The 25513-nt window shown below is 39.2% G+C and overlaps 1 protein-coding gene across 4 annotated transcripts in view; it reads left to right on the forward strand.

The window, feature by feature from the left end:
* tmem132e (transmembrane protein 132E) overlaps positions 1 to 25513 on the forward strand; it is a 726703-nt gene that overhangs the window by 168965 nt on the left and 532225 nt on the right. The gene's annotated exons all lie outside the window — the stretch shown is intronic.

A 25513-nucleotide genomic window follows, 5' to 3' on the forward strand; every position in this document is an offset into this window, starting at 1 on the left:
CCATAATTCCAAGGCCAATGTGCTTCTCATTAGCGTTGGATTCTTCCATCCTAGCTGTGGACTCTGGCAATGCACCGAGATATAGTGAGATGGAAAGAAAAAAGAAGACCTTTTGAGGCACATGTGTGGCAAAGATGTCTATTTATAATTATCACAATTATTAATATATGTTCAGTTTTATCGTCAGCTGTATGGGTGAATGTCTGTCTAGCTGCAACTACCACATTGAAAGTACAGAGTGTAGTCAGCCTTAGCATTACACAAGGTTTTATGGTCCATGGTGCAAAGTGAGCATTTCCTACATCGAGTGCATTCTATGCAAACTTGGAAGTTACTTCCTTCTTTTGACAACTAGGATGAATCTTTCCAGAACACATTTTATTGCTTGTGTGTCCCAGCCAACACTAGCAAGGATACCTGATGTTTTGATTTGATCAATCGTGCTCAAGGCACACAGTGTACGCCACACAATAGGATATCCCCAGAAAATAGTCCATGGCTCACGGCAAATGCATGTTTCAGTGAGGAAGAAGAATTCTAGGAAGAGGATAAACTATGCAGAAAAAAAAAGCAGAAACTGCTGGAAAAAACTCAGGCTTGTCAACATCTGTGGAAACAAAGTAGAATTAGTATTTTGGGTCCAGTGACTCTTCTTCAGAACTGGACCCGAAACATTAAGTCTGACTTGTCTCCACAAATGCTGCCAGCCGACTGAGTTTTTCAAACAAATTCTGTTTTTGTTTGTGATTTCCAGCATCTGCAGCTCTTTGAGTCATAGAGTCATAGAGATGTACAGCACGGAAACAGAACCTTTGGTCCAACCCGTCCATGCCGACCAGATATCCTAACCCAATTGAGTCCCACCTGTCAGCACCCAGCCCATATCCCTCCAAACCCTTTCTATTCATATACCCATCCAAATGCCTCTTAAATGTTGCAATTGTACCAGCCTCCACCACATCCTCTGGCAGCTCATTCCATGCACGTACCAATCTCTGCGTGAAAAAGTTGCCCCTTAGGTCTCTTTTATATCTTTCCCCTCTCACCCTAAACCTATGCCCTCTAGTTCTGGACTCCTCGACCCCAGGGAAAAGACTTTGTCTATTTATCCTATCCATGCCCCTCATGATTTTGTAAGCCTCTATAAGGTCACCCCTCAGCTTCTAACGCTCCAGGGAAAACAGCCCCAGCCTGTTCAGCCTCTCCCTGTAGCTCAGATCCTCCAACCCTGGCAACATCCTTGTAAGTCTTTTCTGAACCCTTTCAAGTTTCACAACATCTTTCCGATAGGAAGGAGACCAGAATTGCACGCAATATTCCAACAGTGGCCTAACCAATGTCCTGTACAGCCGCAACATGACCTCCCAACTTGTGTACTCAATACTCTGACCAATAAAAGAAAGCATACCAAACGCCGCCTTCACTATCCTAACTACCAGCGACTCCACTTTCAAGGAGCTGTGAACCTGCACTCCAAGGTCTCTTTGTTCAGCAACACTCCCGAGGACCATACCATTAAGTGTATAAGTTCTGCTAAGATTTGCTTTCCCAAAATGCAGCACCTCGCATTTATATGAATTAAACTCCATCTGCCACTTCTCAGCCCATTGGCCCATCTGATCCAGATCCTGTTGTAATCTGAGGTAACCCTCTTCGCTGTCCACTACACCTCTAATTTTGGTGTCATCTGCAAACTTACTAACTGTACCTCTTATGCTCGCATCCAAATCATTTCTGTAAATGACAAAAAGTAGGGGGCCCAGCACCGATCCTTGTGGCATTTCACTGGTCACAGGCCTCCAGTCTGAAAAACAACCCACCACCACCACCCTCTGCCTTCTACCTTTGAGCCAGTTCTGTATCCAAATGGTTAGTTCTCCCTGTATTCCATGAGATCTAACCTTGCTAATCAGTCTCCCATGGGGAACCTTGTCGAACGCCTTACTGAAGTCCATATAGATCACATCTACTCTCTGCCCTCATCAATCTTCTTTGTTACTTCTTCAGAAAACTCAATCAAGTTTGTGAGACATGTTTTCCTACGCACAAAGCCATGTTGGCAATCCTGAATCAGTCCTTGCCTTTCCAAATACGTGTACATCCTGTCCCTCAGGATTCCCTCCAACAACTTGCCCACCACTGAGGTCAGGCTCACCGGTCTATAGTTATTAAGTTAAGGATAGCATCAGACTGAAAGAAAAACCATGCCATGTGGCAAAGATTAGTGGTAAGCCAGAGAATAAGGAAGACTTTAATGTCCAACAAAAGACATCCAAAAAAATAATAGAGGGAGAAAATAAACCTTTAAGGCCTTACTTGCTAGTACTGTCAAGATGGGCAGCGAGAGCTTCTTTAAATATATAAAAATTAAAACAGGAACCAACGGTGCCTTAGAGAAGTGTTGCTAAAACTGTACAAGGCACTAGTTAGGCCACAGCTGAAATACTGTGTGAACAGTTTTGGGCCCCTTATCTAAGGAAAGAATTACTAGCAGTGTGGAGGCAGCCCAGAGAAAGCTCATTGAGTTAAATGTCGGCTTCTTAGGAAATGAGACAGAGGAAATAATAATGTGGAACCAAGAAATGGCAGAGGAGTTGAATAAACATTTTGCATCAGCATCCCAAAACTATTAAATATTCCTGGGACAAAAGGAGGAGAGGAAATTAATACAATAACTACCACGAGAGAAAATGTTTGGGAAAATAATGGGTCATCCTAGAATATTTAAGAAAGTAGCTACAGAGATGATTGGCACTGATATTAATTTTCCAGGAATCCTTAGATTCTAGAACAGTTCCAGATGATTGGAATACTGCAGTGTAATAGCTTTATTTTAAAAGAATGAGGCAAAAACACAAATAACTATTGGCCAAATAGCTTAACATCTGTTATTGGGAAATGTCATTGTCTAAAAGATTTAACAGCAGAACATGTAAATGTGCAAAACTTAATGAAGCAGAGTCAGCATGGCTTCTTGAAGGGGAAATCATGCTGAACAAATTTAGTCGAATTCTTTGAGGAGATAGCAAACAGAATAGATAAAGTGGAAGCAGTGGAGATAATACATTTGGATTTCAGAAGGTGTTTTATAAAGTCCACACATTAGACTACTTAATAAGATTTGAGTCCATGATTTTGGAGGTAGTTTGTTAGCATGAATAGAGATTGGCTTACCAGTAAAAGACGGAGGGTTGGGATAAGGAATGCCTTTTCAGGATGGGAATCTACAACTAATTGTGTGCTGCTGGTTCCACAATTATTTACAATATATATTAATGACTTTGAAGAGGGAAATTAATACACTATAGCCAAGTTTGTGGATTATACAAAAATGGGTGCAAAGGCAATTGGTGTAATAGCTACAACATCAAGGTGATCGAGAGATGTACAGCATGGAAACAGACTCTGCGGTCCAACTCATCCATGCCAATCAGATATCCAAGCCTAATCTAGTATATGTACTAATCCAGCTTCTTAAATTTATCTGCCTTACCCATCATACTCCTAAATACATTTCAGATTGCCATGTTCAGCAATCTCTCCCTGTCTGTTTTCCCCTTTGCCTTCCTGTCCCTAGTATCTAACTCCACTTCGATCATTTTACTTGCTGACATATTGCTCTGGTTTCTACCCCTCCACTATACAAGTTCAAACCCTCTTCGGAGACACTGGCCAATCTACCTGCAATGATATTGGTACCCCTTCAGTTTAGGTGCAATCACCCTCCTTGTACAGGTCCTACCTGCCCTGGAAGGAATTCCAATGGTCCACATATCTGAACCTCTCCTTCCTAAACTAGCTCTTCAGCCACATATTTAACTATTAGCTTCCCATTCCTAACCTCACACATGGCACAGGGAATAATTCTGACATTACAACCCCAGAAGTCCTGCGTTTCAATTTATTACCTAACTTTCTGAACTCACTTTGCAGGACTCATCACTCTTTCTGCCTCTACCATTAGTACCAAAGTTTACAACCACCTTTGGCTGCTTGCCCTCCCTTTCGAGAATGTCCTGTACCCTCTCAGAGACATCCTTAACCCTGGGACTAGGAAGGCAACACAGCATCATGGAGTCTCTTTTGAGGTCAAAGAAAAGTCCGTTTGTGCCCCTGACTATGGAGTTTATTATTACTACTGCTCAACTGCATTTTAACCCTCCCTGCTGTATAAAACTAGGCAGCGCGGTGGCTGAGTGGCTTGCATCGCTGCCTCACAGCACCAGGCACCTGGGTTCAATTCCTGACTCGGACGACCATCTGTGTGCAGTTTGTACATTCTCCCCGTGTCTGTGTGGGTTTCCTCCAGGTGCTCCGGTTTCCTCCCACAATCCAAAAATGTGCAGGTCCGGTGAATTGGCCATGCGAAATTGCCCATAGTGTTAGGTGCCTTAGTCAGGGGTAAGTATAGGGTAGGGGAATGGGTCTGAGTGAGTTACTCTTTGGAGGGTCAGTGTGGACTTGTTAGGCCGAAGGGCCTGTTTCCATACTGTAGGGAATCTAATAAACAGAACCAGTGATGGTGCCACTACTCTGGCTATTGCTGTCACCATCCCATGACAGACAATCCCCCCACTCCCCATTAGTATTAAAAATGTTACACTTGTTAGAGAGGAAGATAGCGTGGAACACCTGCATTGTCTGTCCGTCTTTTCTAGTGGTCACCCCATCTCTATGCCTGAATTTTGGGTGTGACCACATCTCTAAAACACCCATCTGTTACGCTTTCTATCTCCTAACTGTTCCAACTGCCAGACCAACTGATTCATGTCATCTGACAGGAGCTGCAATTGGACACATTTCCTGTAGATGTAGTCCTCAGGAATGTTCGAGCTGTCTCTGATTTCCCACATACTGCAGGAGAAGCATACTACTCTGCTGACTGCCATTTTTATACTCCAGCAACTATTTAATTAAAAATAAATTTCTATTAAATCAATTTATAGCTAACTAAATGGTCTCTAGTGTTACTTTTTACTAAAAGTATAAATATACTATCCTGTAAATAACAGTTTAAGTCATACTCTAAATCCCAGCACCATGCAACTCTACCAGTGCCCTAAATCCACTACTCTAAAACCTTATGAGTTAAAGGAAGTTGAAGGTAATGAAAAGAGAACCACCTGACTACTATTTACCAATTAGGAGCCCTTCTGTCCAAAACATCACTTTCGAACTGTGATATGATAAAGTCCAGCTCCCACAATCCTCCCTGTGTATTATATCAAGGGGCAGCTGTTAATTGAAACTAGCAGTCATGGTGACTGCACTGACATCTCCCAGAGGCATCATGATAAGGTCTCTGCTTTCATTTCCTCATTTCCAAGGGGTGTATAATATTGGATATCTTGCTGATTTAGTCACCTGTCATCAGATGTGGTGGGATCATATCTGAAGTGACCTCTGAAAAATCTCACTCTACTATATCAAAACCAACCATTCACAATGATCATTAGAAATTCATTGAAAGGTTAGAACTTCTCCTGAGAACTAATTCTCAGGAGCCCAAAGATAACCAGTTGCTGCTCTCTGCGCCACTTCAAAAACACCCCAGCCAAGCTAAATTGCCCTCTAGGCTCTTTGTTAATTTTCCCTCAAGCCATCTGTGAATTTACCTTAGCAGTAAAACCCATCTCCTACTACTGAATCTATTCTCACAAAAGTACTGACAATTCAACTTCTTTCCTTAGGAGATCCTTTACATTATCACATAATATGGGGCTATCATTTGATCTTTCTCCCATTCACTTTCAAAGCCATCATTATTATGAAAACAGACTGCTTAGTTATTATCACATTGTTGGTTATTGGATGTTACAATGTACTAATTGCTGTTTTCTTCCCTAAATTATAGCAGCGACCATAACAAAGGATTACCTAGTTGGCTGTTAATGCGTTAGGATGTCAGAGGTTGTGAAAATAGCTATGAATAGAAATCTTCAGTTTCAAGAGGCTAATTATATACTATTCTGGTCAAGGAGTTGTCTGCTACCAGATAGAGTTCCTTGGAAACAGAATTTATTTGCTTAGTCTTGGTCAGTGTCAATTTCATTCCTAACAGAGTACAGATATCAATATTCAAAATCAAACTGCTCAACAAAGCTATGCTGACCTATGTAGTATTTGTGATCTTTACAACAAGTTATTCTGCATATGTCAGCCAGAGTCATGAATAGAGCAGAGGCATCAGATTAATTCTGCATGCCAATGGCACTGCAGTTGGCGTGCCCAATTTATATTGCAGAGGAAGAAAAATGCTATGATGTGTTGCATTATAGTAAGTATCACAATAGATCACATCTTTAACCTTATACCTTTTGAACTTTGTGAAATGATTTATTAGTCTTTTGCAATAATTTATGGATCCTTGGAATGAAAAGTGTTGAAAATTTATAAACAACAAAATTTGACACCTAGTTCCTTTGAAAGATGAAACCACACTGAATTGAAACTGTCAGTATTAAAACTTTGACATACAACAATGCAAAGCCAATATGCAGGGATCTTTACTACCAAAACAGGTAGCTCGAGTCAGGAAGTTCTCTGATTTGGCAGATTCACCTTAGTTTAAAGGCTCATCACACTAGACACTACAGGCAGTTCTTCTATAATGCGACGGTTGCATTCTTGTGCGACATTCGCATTAACGAAATGCACCTTATAGCAGCTACTTTCTCCCCACCCCCACCCTCCTCTAGCTTATCTCTCCACGCTTCAGGCTCACTGCCTTTATTCCTGATGAAGGGCTTTTGCCCGAAACGTCGATTTCGCTGCTCCTTGGATGCTGCCTGAAATGCTGTGCTCTTCCAGCACCACTAATCCAGAATCTGGTTTCCAGCATCTGCAGACATTGTTTTTACCACCCAGAACAACCTGTATGTCTGTATCCACTTTCGGAAGTGATGTGGAGGTGGGGGATAAAGAACTTGTAACAGTCTAATGGAACACACACACACACACACACACACACACACACACACACACACACAATCTCTCTCTCTCTCTTTCTGTGTCTGTCTGTCTGTGTGTGTGTGTGTCTCTCTCTCTCATTCACTTTCTCACTCATTCACTTTCTCTCACACACACAGTCATTCTCTCACTCTCTTTCTCTTGCTCGCTCTCTCCTGGGAAAAAAAGCATATTTATGAACCTCATTCTAAGATTTTAATTCTCCCAACTGTCCAGTCTGTTGTTTAAAAAAAAAGCAAAATTCACTTCAATAATTGAATCAAAGATAGCTAATCCTTTAATAGTCATCTTAAACTGTGAGTCAAAGTATGAACTAATCCCGCTGCTGAGATAATGCTTTTATGGCTTTTGAAGCTTAGATGTGCATTTATAGTGACCACAGCCCTCGGGGGAAATGTCAATAAAGTGCTCTGTTGGAACTGTCCAAAGAGTTGTTCATACTGAATTGAATTTATTGTCATGTTTACCGAGGCACAGTGAAAATCTTTGTCTTGCCAGCAATACAGGCATAGATAAGTAAATAATAAGCAAACAGCGGCAAAAACAAAAACACCGGTATGGGCGAATGTTAAGAGTTTGAGAGTCCATTCAGTATTCTAACAACAGTAGAGTAAAAACTGTTTCGAAGCCGGCTGGTGCGTGTGTTCGGGCTTCTGTACCTTCTCCCCGATGGTAGAGGTTATAGAAAACCAGGGTGGGATGGATTTTTGAGAACACTGGTGGCCTTTCCTTGACGGCAGGCCTGGTAGATGGATTCTATTGATGGGAGGTTAGCCTTTGTGATTGTCCGGCCGAGTTCACCACTCTCTGTAACCATCTCCGATCTTGAATGGTATGGTTGCCATACCAGGGAGTGATACATCCAGACAATGCTCTCGATTTGGCAAGGGTATTCGTCGTCATGCCAAATTTCCTCAGCTGCCTGAGGAAGAAGAGCCATTGTTGGGCCTTTGTAACTTCTTTGCTGTATGCCAGATGGCTTGTGAATCAAAATAGTCCAGCAAAGGGTGTTTGTTTCTAAAACTGACTCTTTTTCCTACTTATGCTTTGGTCTTTTTGAAAAAATGACTTCAGACACTTAAACAGGCGATATATGAGTTTTGTAAACATTATGCTCCATAAATTTATACTGTCCAAAATAGAACTGAGAAATACTTGAAGGGAAAGAACACTAACTGAGTAGTTCCACCGAAGAATCATCAAAGCATAATCAGCTTAATGTCACGCTCCTATAGGTATTGTTCTGAGATTTTATTTATCCAGTCGCCTTTAGAAGGTTCTTGTTAAATCTTCTAGTGCTTTGTGTGAAGATTTATTTCCTTTTAAACTAATGGTACTGCATTCTTTAAATAAGAAGAATATCTTATTCATAGGCATATATTAATCTGGCTTTATGTCAGACTACCTGCATTGCTTTTGTGGAAATGCCGTGCTTTGGAAAAATAGAAAGGCAAAGAATTTGACAAGAGGAACATTGATTCTGACAATAGAATTAGAAATAGATGCTATTTATGCTTGCATGTTGGAACCTTGCACATAATTACAATTAAAATTTAAAGGGGATAGCAGCAGGCATGGAACATACAAGGAGATGGGCACTCATTAGTGTATCCAGCTACCAGGTGACCAATGCAGCAAATGGGGTGGCCTATAAAAGATGCTGATTGACTTACTGCAAAGCTGTATTTCATGGCCAGAAACTTCTGTCCACTTCCAATCTGTCAATACTTTGGTTCAATTTCTTGTTAGCATCCGTCATCACCTCACCATATTCCCCTACTCCTTATTCTTTTATGTCCCGACTGACAGCAAAACCCGGAAATCAGATCCAAGCCCCTTCAACGGCCATCTGCCTGATCCTAGAGGTTAGACACACTGTTTAGCCTTGCTGCAGACTCTCCTCCAAGCTTTCAAGGAAAGCTGGGGGTATTTCTTTTCCCCACAGGTGGTAACAAAAGACCCTGCTGACTGACCAAAGTGGCCAGGACAGAGATCCCAGAGGAGTGGAGCAATGGTGGTGTTCTCCAAAGATTCTGGGTCCAGTGGAGCATAAGGGTCAATGACATGCTGAGATTCTCCTGTAAGGAGCATGGTTGTGTCTTACAAAAGGTCTCTTGTAATGTAATAATATGTCCTTGTAAGTGGGCTGTTAAACTGAATGTGTAATAACCCACAATGCTGTCTGGTAATTCAGCTGAAAGCATGTGAAAGTTTGGATTTTGTGAGTGCTTCAACATGCTTCAAGTACCTGTGACGAATCAATGGATATGATGGAAATGCATGCAGGCAAGGTAGTTTGGTGATACTTGACATATGACATAAGCAGTACATTATCATTCATGAGAAGCAGACTTAAGATGTAAGGGAGAGGTTAATGAGTGGAGGTAGAATGCTTGGCCTGAAGCTATTTGGCTGTGAAGAGGTAGAGGCATTGTAGATTCTCGGAGAGAAGGGGAGACAAGTGATCACAATGGTAAATCTGGAATGGTTAGGCATAAGCGTGACAATGCAACCAATCTGATAGATGGCTTATGGCACACAGACATGTGAAGCAATCATAAACTGTGCTGAAATTTGCTCTTCATAACAGGTCCTCAATACCAAGATCAGGGCACAGGCACAACGGGAACCTGAAGACTTCACCTCTGGGATGTAGGCACCATATCTCAGAGGAAAAACTACTACCTGCCTTTTCTATAATTCCACCATCACAGTTACATACACAGGTGTTGCAGAGCAGATCTAGGCTTTGAGTCTAGAGGACAGTATAGTGAGCAAATGCAGAGTTGTCAGCCAGGAGAGACTATGATAGTTGAGACCCTAATGGTCTGCAGACTTGTGTTCTTTTTTCCTGAGATTCTTACCATTTGATGCAACTGCAACATACAAGCCTCTGTGAACAAGCAAAATTTATTAAGCACAATACAATACAAGCTTTGGACAAACCCTGAACACTCTTTGCCATGCTTGCGAGGTGTGTCCAGGGAAGCTCTCTGAATGAAGGAAACAGTCCTTCCTTTACAAAATCTTTACATCACAGGTCGTCGTGCTCACAAGACAACCCTCAGTCACTCCCTCACAGTCACATGCCACTCAAGATGTAATGTAGTGACCACCTCACCTTCAAAAACAGTGTAATGCAAATCATCCCTTAATGGCTAGATCTGGTGTGAATTGTATTTTTTTAACTACAGGGTTTAGTCAGAATTTCAACTATAATTGATTTTGAATAACATGATGACGATGTAAATCATCTCTGAATGGCAAGGGATGGGAATATAAACTTCCCACGTTCCACTTTAAGATAAAGACATACCACCCTACCCCTGGGGTATAACTTCCTACAGATCAGCAGAGCAAACCAACTGTTCTACATCACTGACTGCTAAGGATTTTGCTGCCATTCACCTGATGATGGGACATGGTCACAAACTGGAAATGCAGCAAAATTCAGGAGAACATATGTTGGAGGTGTCAAAGATAGTGAGCAGCTTTACGTGGATGACTGAAAAGTCAATTCAACCATGATTTCTACCATGTCGCAGAAATGCATGGTTTCCTCCATGGAAAGATTTACAAAACATAGATACGCTCTCCTGCATTTGACTACTCTAGCCATAGATGGCATACAGCAGTGATTTTATTAGAAGGGAGCAAGCACCTGTACTCTAAGTACCCTTTCTCCTTAGGGAGGTGCATTATACACTGATATAGAGAAGGCAGTGTTTGCTGCCCTATTGGCTTTGATTCAGGACACACATAGGGTGAGCAGACTTTTCTAATACTCAACCATTGAACCAATTGCCCCTCCAGTATGTAGGATGGTAGGTCAACATCCAGAAGGCCCCAGACTTCCAAGGATGCAAACTCTCGGGATCAAAAGCAACAGGGCAAGGCACTTACACATTGGGTACTCATGTCAGAGGTGTAGCAAGGCACAGTGCCAGTAAGAGAAAATGTAGAACATTATCAAAGCAAAATGGTTCCATGAGTTTTTTTTAATGTCACATAAGAGCATTACACAAGATATTTTACAATTTATTCCTATATGTGTCACCAACGTTTGTTGAGACTAGTTTAGTTAGAGAACTTCATGTACAGGAACTTCAAAACATTTTGCTAATGCATAGGCATCCTTTTATTGCCATGCAGAAACTGGAACAGATTCTATGCCATTGGTTTCGAGTGACATTAATAGTCAATATTTGTACAATGGATTGAAAAGCCTAGATTAGAGGTATTCAATTGGGTTAATGTGAGATTGCAAAATTCAGATCAGTGCCTATTCTCACAAATCACTTTCTCATGCATGCCAGGTTTTTAAAAAATGATTGTAGTAGTGTTACTTGAAAAGTAAAAATGCAAATGTTTTTGAGAATTTTGTGCCTATATTGCTGCACTGAACCTATGATCCTGGCATTGGCAGAAGGGAGTTTAATGTATTAAATGACATTTTTCCATTCACTATTTTAATCTAAGGTGTTTTTATCTATTTAAATATGTGCAATAAAGTTGTTTTAAACTCTGTACACCTACATTTATTTTCATGCTTGATATGTTCTCCAAGAAGGAATTACTTTGGGCTGAAAAGCAGAATTCAAATCGGGGTATCAAATTATTCATCAAATAAAAGTTTAGATTTTGATCAGCAGAGCATGTTACCTATTTGATGATATCAGCAAAGCAGCCAATTTATTATAAGTGTGAGGTATGGTTCATATTCTGCCTAGTAGACTGCAAATAGAATATAGATACCCTGGGTCCAAGTCTGGTGTGATCTGCAGCATGCAATATTGTTTATTCGCCTTCAAGCAAACCATCAGAAGATATGTCACATACGTGACCATTGCGGCAGTGATGTCTTTACTTAAATCTTTGTAACCCCACAGGAAAGGATGATGTATTACTGATAATCAGACCACGGATCCTGCAGAATGGCTGGCAAAGGGTGGACTGATGGCATCAAACAGTTGAGATGAAGATTAGCCGTGTAGTTTCCTGAGCAAGTTTTGCTAATGTGTAACTTATACTATGCTGTTTTGGTGAAAGAAAATTTCACTTGTAGAGCATAAATACTGGTTTTTGACTGCTTTTTACAAGCTAAAGGTTTTATTCTTTGTACCCTGGAATTAGGGGTAATATTCAGTAAATGTTGTATAGACTGATGCTAACACATAAACTGTCTGCAGTTTCAAAATCCCACATTCAACTTTGGGTTCAGTCCAATGGGGAGTCAGTGACCGAAACCTTTGGAGGTGATGAAGCATTTACCTTGCATTGCAGCTAACCGGTTGTCTTTAGTCCATTCCAAGAGTTAAGTAGACAATTAATATCGTATATTCTACAGTGAGTTTGTGTAAGGGCTTCCAGTCCATTCGGGAAGCTCTAAATATTCCAGGATCAGTATTCTATTAATGTGAATTCATACAAGAAATTCCAGAGGTAGCACCATACATTTTTAAATATTACATGACTGGTTAGACATTGATGACAGGGTAGAGGGGAATGCTGGGTAGATGTTAATAGTTAGAGTGATGGGGTATAGTGGGAGGGTGTATTTGATGATCTCAACATTCTGTTCTGTTTAAGGGTTGTAGTCATAAGGTGGAAACAAAAGCATGACTTGTAACTGGGTGATGTTGGAGGCATCGACACAATTGATTTACAATTATCAGTTTTTAAATTTTCCTTCACTAGCATGGTTGACAATGTTGTATGCTCAGTTTATGCTGCTCCAAAGAGACACTTGGTGGAAAGTACCTGCGACTACATGTAATCTTTTAATCTCAGTATAAAAATACAAGTAATGGTTTTAGCAATTAGAATTCTACTACATTGAAGTACCACAAATTATTTAACAATTAGAATTTAGAATCACAGCATCACTGACAGGAGTCTCTATATTGGAGCTAACTTTGAAGGGAAAAGCTAAAGTAAGCTGTTTCACTTGATTTCAAAATTTAATTTTGGTATTTTTCTTGTACATGAGATGTTTAAATCAAATTGTCCAGTAGCATTTATTTCAGAATATTAAACTGTTCTTCACTTCCTTAGAAACTTAGGGCATAGTTTTCCCTTCCTTGGAGCTGACAAGAGAGCAGGCCAGAAGGGAAATAGTGATGCAAGTTGGCACTGGGGAATACTTCAGCCCTTCTCAACACTTCTGGAATTAGGTGCTGGCGAGAAACTTCCATGGATGACTTTCTTGAACTAGCCACAATTAAGGCCCTTAAATGGTTAATGATGACCATTTAAGGGCCTCAACTCACCACCTCCCCAGCAGGCAGGAAAGGGCTAATAATGAGAAATCATCGTTGCATGTCTGTTGATGCTTCCAAATGTCCCAGTCTGGAAACATATTCTCAATTGTCTGAGAGTTCTTAATTAGCTGATTGGCAGGTGATATGGTGAGTTATCTTGCTGGTAGGGGTGGCATATTAGTCAACACTTCACTCAGCCACTCTACTGCTAGAAAATCTGAGCATTCTACTTCAGAAAAAATGTTCTATTGCGGACAGTAAACAGACTTTTAGTTTTAAAAGCTTATCTTTAGTGACTTATTATTCAAGTAATAAATAAAATGCTGAATAAAAATAAATTTTACCGTGTACCCTAAAAAGAATTACTACTTATTTTGTAGACTTAGCAAATAGTTATCACTGAACCAATATCATTTCAAATGAGACAATCTGCTAATCATTGTTGTCATCTAAAATGATTGAAAAGAATGCCTGAAATCTAATAGAATGATGAACAGGTATTGGATATATTAATTAAGGGTTAATTGGTTGTGAATTGGTTGTATAAATATGGGTAGCTAGTAATCAGTGTTTTGAGTTTTATGGAGTGTAGCTAGCTGAATTAAAGCTCTCACGTGAAAATGTGAACTTGAATACTATTTAAATAAAGTTATCTATTGGAGTATAATCATGGTAAAGAATGGTTGAGTCAAAATATAAGGCTTTGTGGATAACGTTTGTCAAAATGTTTGACTACTTAGCAGGCGTTGTCAAATTTGGACAATATCAGAAAGACCGAGGACTGTATATGGAAGAGTGAATCATGGAATTCAATAGTTTATATGCAAGACTGCAGAAATTACATTTAGAAATTCCCAATCTATGCTGGCATTTAAGTTATTGGACTGTATCCAGTATACATAGAATTCTACTTTTGGTAGATTTGAATTTGTGGATAAACACACACTCCTAGATCAAACAACAGAAAAACTAAAAAAAATTCTTAGAAAGCAGAATTCATAAGCCCTCATTAAAAGCTCACATGCAAGTGAGGATATGTTTCCAGATTGCAAGCATCCCTCCAACTCAGCATTCAAATATGGAAATTGGCAATTCAACAGAAAATGGAGGTCACAACAAATACCACAGATGACAATGTTAATGGAGAGCTGTAACTATTACAGCTAGGTAATTAATGAGAATTTGGGATTTACAATAAGTGAATGATGCAGAAATGTACAGAGTATATAACATCAAAGTTTTAGGTGTAAAAGTACCATTGCACCCTCAACCACCCATTTTGCTATAATCTGAAACTAAATATGAAAAGGATGATTCGGAGGATGAATTTAGAGATACAGATCAAAGAGATTGGCTTGGCCACAAGCAGCACAGTGGTAAATGTGTTGATGGTAGAGTATTTTAATTGTGTAGTATTGGACAGTGGATGCACGTCTACAGCATGTGGAGTAGACAGGCTAAATTGCTGCTTAGACTGAGGAAAAGTATACAGGAAAAATTTAAGGAATTTGAGAGTTTGATGTTTTTCAGATTTGGAGATGATAACCACTCAATTCAAAGACTTTATTATTTCATAAAATAACTGGAATTAATTCATTTTAATGGAACATAATGCTTATTTTCCTCAGTGGAGAGGTTATTGGCATAAGCAAATGGAAATTTAGATACCAAAAGTCAATTATATTAACATTCCAACATTTCATAAGCAATTTGATCATCCATCTTCTAAGAGTTCTAACTTTCAGTGAAGGATAGGGAATAAGGAATGGGAAGTACGATAAACTCAGAAGAAGTAAATAATAGATGTGAGATTTGTAAGAAATATTAAAGGACAACTTCATAGTCTTCAGTAAGTCTGCCCTTAGCAAGAGATTTCAGTAAGGTAGTGGGTATTGATTAAAGGTAGGGGATGAAAAAATGATTGATTTTACACTTTGTAAATTTTACAACCAGATTTTGTCACTCAACGTATAATAAAGACAAGAAAATGACCGTGACCAAGGACTATAGACCGGACTTGAACCACAAGCATAATTTCTCACTGATAATTGGGTGGAATTTGCTAATGTCTAATTTCGAGGTACATGTGTGAATATGAGCATAACAGCTATCAATAAGGTAGCAACAAACCTTTTTAGCAAGGGTGTATGTAAAAGGAACCTTGCAGCAACAGACAAAATGGTACATACAATTTTGGCAGATTAGCCAAACTGCAAATTATCATCTGTACCAACAAATGTTAGAATGGTATAGTCCATACCAGTTGATTTTTGCAGGATTTGTAATGTTCCTTGAGTGTTTAGCCCCCAGCTTGGTACGGGCTATAAGTAGTTTTAGTTTTTTAGAACATATGAATACACTGCATGCAGGCAGAGAAGTTTTCATTAAAATCGAAGTCTCAGAAAATGGCAAACCTTAAGATATAAGGTAAGACCATCAGAAACCAATTTCAATCACTGAGAGATATTTTATTATAAGAGAGAGGGACGTAAAGGATGGAAATGCCGAGGGAAGGTTATTGGTAATGATGTAAAAATTATAATTGTGTAGCTTGGAAATGAAACTGTTTGGGTACACTCATAAAGATGATTTCGCATGGATTATAAATTTACAGATTCTAAAGAAGTTATAGAAAATAGTGAGGGGGCCAGGTACTTCTCATTCACAAACTTTGCACATCAATGAGGATCAAACTGCAACAATTGGCCGTTTGTCTGATGATAAATAAATCAGTTTTGATGTCAACATGAGGCCGTTAATTCTAAAGGATACCTGTCAAGATTGGGTACCAAAGTCAAATATTTACCAGAAGGGGCTAGTCAATGGAGAACTGTGACTATTCTTAGTACAGGAAAGACCACTGGGAAGTATAAAAGCTGGATTAAAGTCGAGCATAAGGAACAGGAGATGGGGCTCATGGTTTGGAAGCATGAAGAACACAGATGGAAAACAAGAAAACACAGTGTAAGCTCAACAGTGGGTCTGGGAGCAGACATGTGCCTAGAAAGACATTGCAATCGTTGAAAGCAATCTTAATAATAGGAAACGATAGTCAAACAGTAGGCAAAATGGAGTGCATAATTTAACAACGAGAACTGCAGTACGATCTTAGTTGGCCAGTGTCTGCTTTACAATGCAGAGTGAAGGTCCATCTACTCAAACTCACCCCTCATCTGATGTTTGGTGACTATCTGTTTAAATTAACCATCAGTTTCTCTATTTAATGAAAAAGCAGCCCTTTTGTCCTCTGGGACTGTGGCAATTTTAATTTTACCTTACTATCCAAGAATATCACTGAGCAAAAGCCCATGTGATCAGGAAGTCTGAATGGCCATGTACAAACTAGAAGACAATGTAATAAAAATGCCACACAATAAGAATTATTAAACAGAGGGCAACTTGGTGTGTACACTGAGATGTCAAAATGTGGGCATCCTGTCCTATCATATATGGTGGGCAAGTTGTTGGAGGAAATCCTGAGGGACAGGATGTACATGTATTTGGAAAGGCAAGGACTGATTAGAGATAGTCAACATGGCTTTTTGCGTGGGAAATCATGCCTCAAAAACTTTGATAGAGTTTTTTGAATAAGTAACAAAGAGGATTGACGAGAGCAGAGTGGTAGATGTGATCTATATGGACTTGAGTAAGGCGTTCGACAAGGTTCTCCATGGGAGACTGGTTAGCAAGATTTATATCTCACGGAATACAGGGAGAACTAGCTATTTGGATACAGAACTGGTTCAAAGTGAAAGACAGAGGGTGGTGGTTGAGGGTTGTTTTTCAGATTGGAGGCCTGTGACCAGTGGAGTGCCACAAGGATTGGTGCTGGGTCCACTAGATTTTGCCATTTACATAAATGATTTAGATGTGAGCATGAGAGGTACAGTTAGTAAGTTTGCAGATGACACCAAAATTGGAGGCGTAGTGGACAGCGAAGATGGTTACCTCAGATTACAACAGGATCTTGATCAGATGGGCCAATGGGCTGAGAAGTGGCAGATGGAGTTTAACTCAGATAAATGCGAGGTGCTGCATTTTGGGAAAGGAAATCTTAGCAGGACTTATATACTTAATGGTAAGGTCCTAGAGAGTGTTGCTGAACAAAGAGACCTTGGAGTGCAGGTTCATAGCTCCTTGAAAGTGGAGTCACAGGTAGATAGGATACTGAAGGCAGCGTTTGGTATGCTTTCGTTTATTGGTCAGAGTATTGATTACAGGAGTTGGGAGGTCATGTTGGCTGTATAGGACTTTGGTTAGACCACTTTTGGAATATTGCATGCAAGCCTGGTCTCCTTCCTATCGGAAAGATGTTGTGAAACTTGAGAGAGTTCAGAAAAGATTTACAAGGATGTTGCCAGGGTTGGAGGATCTGAGCTATAGGGAGAGGCTGAACAGGCTGTGGCTGTTTTCCCTGGAGCGTCGGAGGTTGAGGGGTGACCTTATAGAGGTTTACAAAATCATTAGGGGCATGGATAGGATAAATAGGCAAAGTCTTTTCCTTGGAGTCAGGGAGTCCAGAACGAGAGGGCATTGGTTTAGGGTGAGAGGGGAAAGGTATAAAAGAGACCTAAGGGGCAACTTTTTCACAGAGTGGTACATATGTGGAATGAGCTGCCAGAGGGAGTAGTGGAGGCTGGTACAATTGCAACATTTAAGAGGCATTTGGATGGGTATATGAATAGGAAGGGTTTGGAGGGATATGGGCCGGGTGCTGGCAGTTGGGACAAGATTGAGTTGGGATATCTGGTCGGCATGGACGGGTTGGACCGAAGGGTCTGTTTCCATGCTGTACATCTCTGACTATATGTGGATATGCACCAAAAGGTGTTCCCTGATAGAACTTATAAAGCGTACTGGAGTGAGGTTTTCAAGAAAAAAGATATGGGTAGATTCACCAATGGTAGGAAAAACATTTTTGTGTTATTTTGGCTTTTTCAGATGTAAATGCTTGGTAGTGTAGATCAGTTGATAGACAAGTTGCATTTCCTAGGGAGATTAATTTGAGAGAAGTCTTTCTTCATCCTTCAAAAAAGACACCAATGCCATGAGGGCACTCTGGAAATTAAAATAATAATGGCCTGAATGATGTCTCCAGAATTTGGTACTTCTAAGTAAGGTCGTCTTATTAAAACTGTTGTCTTCAGTTGAAAGCAGACCCTGCCATGTTCAGCTGGTATAAGAGACAGCTTTCAGGTCATGATAGAATACATAGATGAATATTTGTGAAATTGGGATTATTTTCATAAATGTGCTTGAAGCAGTACTCAAAATTTGAAGTCAGGCTTTTGGGGCTTTAAAATACTTTGGATTTGAAATCAGGCGGTATGAATCAAGTGTCAATTTGCATCAGCAATCTTATTTGGAAAATAGCACTATTGCTCGGACTTAAAACAGATACAATGACTTCCAAAAACTGAAATCGAGGAATTGCAAAATCTAATTGGACAATTAAATTGGCTGAGCACTCAAACAAGACCAGTTGCCAGTTTTGAAGTATTAGAACCGAGAACAGTTATGAAGTATTCCAAGGTGAAAAATAGTATTAGAACTGACAAAACATTTAAAAAACTTAAAACGGAAGATCATGGTTTTGAAATTTCCATTATGAAGAGATGCTAGGAACGTGATTTTTTAAAAATTGGTGCTGCTTATGCAAATATGTGTGATTGGTTCTCTAGTGCAGGAGGGTTTATAATTTTTCTATGAGAAAAGGTAATGAATGTTGCCCTTTAGTTTGGGATACTAAAAAGATCTTTAAAAAATACTTACAAAGCGCCTTACTGGCCAAAGCACTCACTGGTGAGTCAGTAGATATGGCATTTTGCTTGTGAAATTTCGGAAGAAATTCTAAAATGGGATTCAGCAGCAATACCGGTTGAACGCTGCAGTAATAATAATGAAATGCATGACTGATAAAAGACTCTGGAGCAACACTACAGTTGTTAAAACAGGTGGTGAAGAATGGAAAGATCTCCAATTTGAAAAGGGTGGATAGCAGCTGTCATAATTGATATGATTTATATCAATCATATATCATTTATATCAATGAAATAATTGTTTAAAAAAGAAAGCACAAAGTACTAAGAAACTATTGGACATGGGGAGAAAAACACTTGAGATTTTATACACCCATATTATCTTTGGACATTCAAATGTTGTTATTTTGCATTTTTTGTTTGCTTTTTATGTAGATCGTTTTTATCAAAAAAGGAAGGGGAATCTGTTATCATCTAATGTAATTTTAAGGAGTTCTTTAGACCTAAAGGAATAAGGGAACTGGGTGGTGGATATATTAATTAAGAGTTAGTTGAGTTTGAGTCAGTTTTATAAATATATAGAGCTAGTAATCAGTGGGATGAGAGTTTTCTGGAGTTTAGCTAACTGAAATGAAGCTGAAATGTGGGCTTGAATTCAACAACATTTTGAACAACAATTTGGTGCATAAGTTAAATTTGTGGAACATTGCTATGCACAAATTGGCTACATTTACAACTGTGGTCACACTTCCAAAAGTGCTTTATATGCTGTAATAATCTTTGGCATATCTTAGTTATGAAAGATGCTGCATAAGTGTATGCCTTTAATAAACTATATTATAATGCACCTCGCTGAAATCTAAATATTCTAAACCTACAATATACCCATTATATTTCATTCAATCTAGACGCTGAGGTACTAAAGAATGTTCATGATAGGCATGAGAAGGCTGTGAGGCCAATTGAACACACTTCACTATTCAAAAGGATGACAACTGATCTTTTATCTCAACTCCACCTTCTTCACTATCTCCAATTTCGTAGATTTTTAGATACTAAGTGAATGAATCTTTGCTTTGAATATTGGTGAATGAACATCCGTAGTCCTTTGAGCTACAGAATTCCAAGGATTCGCAATATTTTAGATGAAGAAATTACTTCAGTCCAAAATGGCCAACCTTTTATTCTGAGATGTAAACTTGTATTGTAGACTTGCTGATCAGAAGAAATGTCTTTCCAACATGTACGTGAATAAGCCCGTGAAGAATTTTATCTGTTTCATGATATTAAATTTTTGTTCTCCTAAACTTCAAAGAACATAGCCCTTTCTCCTCATAAAATAATCCTCTTGTTTCAGAAGTCAGTCCACTTCCTCAAAAGCAAGAATACATTTTTCTTATGTACAGAGATGAGTACTGCATAAAGTATTCTTGGTTAGGTCTCACTAAGATTAGACATAAATATGGTAAAACATCTTTGCTCTAATTCCTTTGTAATAAAGCTTAAAGTAGCATTTGTTTTCTGCTTGCTTATACCTACATGTTAATTTTCTGTGATTTATATAAAATTGCATCCAGTTCCTTCTGAATGCCAACATTTCTATATTTGTCACATGTTTTGTGAATATGTTGCCAAATGATTTTCTACTTTTCCTAATGTTGTGATTAATCTCCTCTACAGATCCTAGGTGGACTCAAGTATGCAAGTTAACTTCATATTTGTTCAAACAATTCAGAGAGAGAGATTCTGACTGGCTGAACAGAATTCTGATTGATGTCTAGTCCAGCTGAGCTCAGTTTTGTCTATTTTGCAGAGTCTCTGTCCAATACGTACAGAAAATGATCAATAATGAAAACCCCACAATTATATATGCGTATGTTGCTTATATTTCATTGTTGTACAATAAAAAGTATTCTGTCCTAAGTCTTTCTCTTACACCCTTCACAGGAAACTATACATATTCTCTAGTCTTCTTCCACAGCTGATACAGGCCTTACAGTGTTCCTCTCCATTCATTTCTGCTGAATCTTGTGGTAATCAAGGTTCATGCCTGCTTAAAATGTATCTTACAGTATTAGGTTGCAAAATGTCATTTTACTTCTGTTTGTAACCTTTTTAATATGAAATGTTACTACACTACCAACATGGATAACTTCATGTTTCTCCAGATTACATTTCATTTGTCACAATATGTCTGTCCTTTTGCAATCTCCTTGGATCCTCCTCACTGTCATCTTTCTGTTGTGTCTCAGCCTGAATAAAATACACTGAGTTGACCAAACTATTGATCTCGATTATAAACAGTTGAAACCCAAACGGTGAATCTTCTGCTACCATACTTGATCTTCCACAGAATTTTAAAACTTATCCAATCCTCCATCTGGCTTCAGTTTTTCAGCAATGTCACAAACCTCTTCCATGATCAATATTGTCCTTAACTTCTCTTGTAAACTATGGTTGTGCTACGTTAGTTTAGGATTCTTATTCTAAGACGATGGATTTGTAGAACTATAGACCAATTAGTTTAACGTGCCTTTGGAAGAATGTTGGAATCTATTATAAAGGAAGTAATAACAAGACATTTAGAATGTCAGAATACAGTCTATCAGAATCAGCATTGTCTTATGAAGGGCTTGACAAATTTGCTAGAGTTCTTTAAAGTTGTAACAAGCAAAGCATGTAATGGGGATCCTGTAAATGTAGTATGTCTGAACTTCAGAAGGCATTTAATGTGGTGCAACCCAAAAGTTTAATATGCAAGATAAAAACATGTGAAATTATGGATAGTTTATTAGCTTGGATAGAGGCTTGGTAAAGCAATAAAAGGCCGAACTTTGGGATAAATGGGTTTTTTTCTGGTGGGTAGCTCATGAGGTTGAATCCTCAGGACCCAACTATTTACAATCCGTGTTAATGACTTGGATGGAGGGATAGAAAGTAGTATAGCCAAATTTACAGTGACACTAATGGAAGTGCTAAAATAAGTTGCATCAAAGAAATAAAAAAATTATAAATGGACATGAATCGGTTTGGCGAATGGGCCAGGATTTGGCAGATGAAGTTTAATGCAGATAAGTGTGAGGTTGTCCATTTTGGTCAGAGGAATAGAAAGACATCTTATTGTCTAAATGAAGAGGAACTTCAGAGACCTTTGGTGGAGATGAATCTGGTGTCCTCATGCATGATTGGCAGAAAACTGCTTTGTACAACAAATATTAAGGAAGGCAAATGAAATTTTAGAATTATATTGCTTAAGGAGTGGTATATAAAGGTAGGTAAATATTGTTTCAACTGTACAAGGGATTAGTGAAACTGCACCTGGAGTATTGCATCCAATTTTGGTACCTTTACTTGAAGAGGGATGAAGTTGCATTAGAAGCGGTTCAGAGGAGATTCACTAAATTGATGCTGGAGATGAGGGGTTTGTTTTATGAAGAGAGATTGGGTAGTTTAGGTTTATACTGTTTGGAATTTAAATGAATAAGAGGAGATGTATTCGAGGTATATAAAATGCTAAAGGAAATTGACGAATTTGATGTAAAAAGGATGTTTCTTCCTGAGTGGCTATTTAGAATCTAGAGCTTGTAGTCTTAAGATAAGGGGTAGCAGATTTAAAACAGATGAGAAATTATTTCTATCGGAGGGTCATGAGTCTGTGGAATTCACTACCCCAGAGTGTAGTAGTTGCTGGGTTATTGATTAAATGTAAAGAGATGATAGGCAAATTTTTAATGAGTAATGGGTTGGGGAGTTATGGAAACTGGGCAGGAGGGTGCCCTTGAGTCTGAAATGAGATCAGTGATGACCATATTAAATGTTGGACCAGCCTTGCTGAATTGCTGACTCCTGCTCCTAATTCTTATTCCTTCAGCCAATATATATTTGTTTGGTATTATGAATTAATTCCTTAAGTGTTCGTCATTCATTCCTTGTCTACCATAACATCTTTGAATCTAGTTTCCAGTCTACCTTAGCTAATCCATCCCTCATAACTAGTGTAGTTTGCTTTGTTCCAATTTAAGAACCTCATTTTTGGACATAACTAAATCACGCTCACAAACACAAGTTAAAATTTTGTTATTTTATGACCACTCTTCCTAAATAATCCTTTATTACAGACAATTAATTAGCTGTTTCATAGTACTGAATTGGAAAGACCCTGATGCCTATTTCATCCCTTGACATGCTGATCTAAAAAAGCCACTTTGCATGCATTCCACGAACTAACCTCCTTGTTATTACTGAAAATCTGGTTTGTCCAGGCAGTATGAGTATTGCAGTCTGCCATGATTACTGTAGTAACCTTGTTAAATGCATCTTTAGTTTCTTGATTTATATTCTGCTGACTCTTCAACTATAGGTAGCGTGCCTATGGAGTATTCCTGTCAAATGTTCTCTGATCCTTGTTGTTTCTTACCTCCACCAGAACTGAATCCGTATCTTGGTTTTCTGTGCTAAGATTGTTTTTTTTTCTACTTCTTTCTTCCCATTCTTTATTCTTAAGGCAATTCCTTTCCCATTTACATTTTGCCTATCTCTTCCAAAAGTTAAGAATCCTGGATTATTAAATTCTTTCCGTAGACCCATGATGAGTAATGTAAACTCGTATTTTGTTCGGAAAGGAGTTCTAGGATTTTGACTGAGTGATAGTGAAGGAATGGCGATGTAGTTCTAAGTCAGAATGACACATGTTGTTTTGCCACAATGTGTTTGCTGACCCTGTCTTTCTTGGAGGTAGAGGTCACATATTTGGAAGCTTAAAGAAACCTTGGGAAGTTGTTGAAGTGCAGTTTGTACATAGTATACACTGCTGCCATACAGAGAGTAAAATTTGAAGGAGGTGGATAGAGTACCAGTTAAGTGAGCTGTTTGTCCTGATTGTGTTGAGCTCCCTTGTGTGTTGTTGGAGTTACTCTCTTCAATAAAATGGAGACTGTCCTTTCATACTCAGGACCTGTGCCTTGCAGATGGTAACCAGGCTTTGGGGAGTTGAGTTACGCCACTGCAGTTTTTTCCAGCCTCTGAATGGATCATGCAGCCATACTTTCGATGGCTAGTCAAGTTCACTTCTCAAAAGTTGTAACCCCTGGATGATAGAGGGCTCATTAAAAACGGTGATGCCATTGAATGTATTGAGTACTGGAATTGGGAGGTTATGTTGCGGCTGTACAGGACAATGGTTAGGCCACTTTTGAAATATTGCATGCAATTCTGGTCTCCTTCATATTGGAAGGATGTTGTGAAACTTGAAAGGGTTCAGCAAAGATTTACAAGAATGTTGCAAGGCTAGGAGCATTTGAGCTATAGGGAGAGGCTGAATAGGCTGGTGTGGTTTTCCCTGCAGTTTTGAAGGCTGAGGGGTGACCTCATAGAGGTTTACAAAATCATGAGGGGCATGGATATGATAAATAGACAAAGTCTTTTCCCTGGGGTGGGGAATCCAGAACTAGAGGGCATAGGTTTAGGGTGAGAGGGGAAAGTCATAAAATGGACCGAAGGGGCAACGTTTTCATACAGAGGGTGGTCCATGTATGGAATGAGCTGCCAGAGGAAGTGGTGGATTGCATTATTTAAAAGGCATCTGGATGGGTCTATGAATAGGAATGGTTTAGAGGGATATGGGCCAAGTGCTGGCAAATTGGACTTAATTAGGTTGGGATATCTGGTTGGCATGGACGAGTTGGACTGAAGGGGTCTGTTTCCATGCTGTACACCTCTGACTCTATGACCTGTGAAACCAATCTGAAGCCCAATTATCCTACACTATCCCATTTTTATCCATATGCCTATCCAATGACCTTTTAAATGTCCTTAAAGTTGGCAAACCTACTACTATTGCAGGCAGTGCGTTTCACCCCTACTACTCTGAGTAAAGAAACTACATCTGAAATCTGTCCTTTATCTATCACCCCTCAATTTAAAGCTATGTACCCTCGTGCTAGCCAACACCATCTGAGGAAAAAGACTCTCACTGTCCACACTGTCCACCACTCTGATTATCTTGTATCTCTCAATTAAGTCACCTCTCAGCCGCCTTCTCTCTCACAAAAACAACCTCAAAACCTTTCCTCATAAGACCTTCCTTCCATACCAGGCAACATCCTAGTAAATCACCTCTGAACCCTTTCCAAAGCTTCCACATCCTTCCTGCAGTGTAGCTACCATAACCGTAAGCAATACTCCAAGGGAGGACGTAACAGTGTATTGTACAGCTGCAGCATGACCTCATGGCTTCGAAACTCGATCCGTCTACCAATAAAAGTTAACACACCGCATGCTTTATTAAAAATCCTATCAATGCGGGTGGCAACTTTCAGAGGTCTATGTATATGGACACTGAGATATCGCTGCTCATTTAACTACCAAGAATCTTACCATTAGCCCAGTACTCTTTATTCCTGTTGCACCTTCCAAAGTGAATCACCTCATACTTTTCCACATTAAACTTAATTTGCCACCTCTCAGCCCAGCTCTGCAGCTTATCTATCCTACAACATCCTTCAGCATTATCCACAACTCTATCAA

The sequence above is a fragment of the Chiloscyllium plagiosum genome, unplaced genomic scaffold (genome assembly GCF_037043375.1).
Source record: "Chiloscyllium plagiosum isolate Xiang-an unplaced genomic scaffold, Cpla_swu_hap1 HiC_scaffold_31, whole genome shotgun sequence".
Taxonomy (NCBI): domain Eukaryota; kingdom Metazoa; phylum Chordata; class Chondrichthyes; order Orectolobiformes; family Hemiscylliidae; genus Chiloscyllium; species Chiloscyllium plagiosum.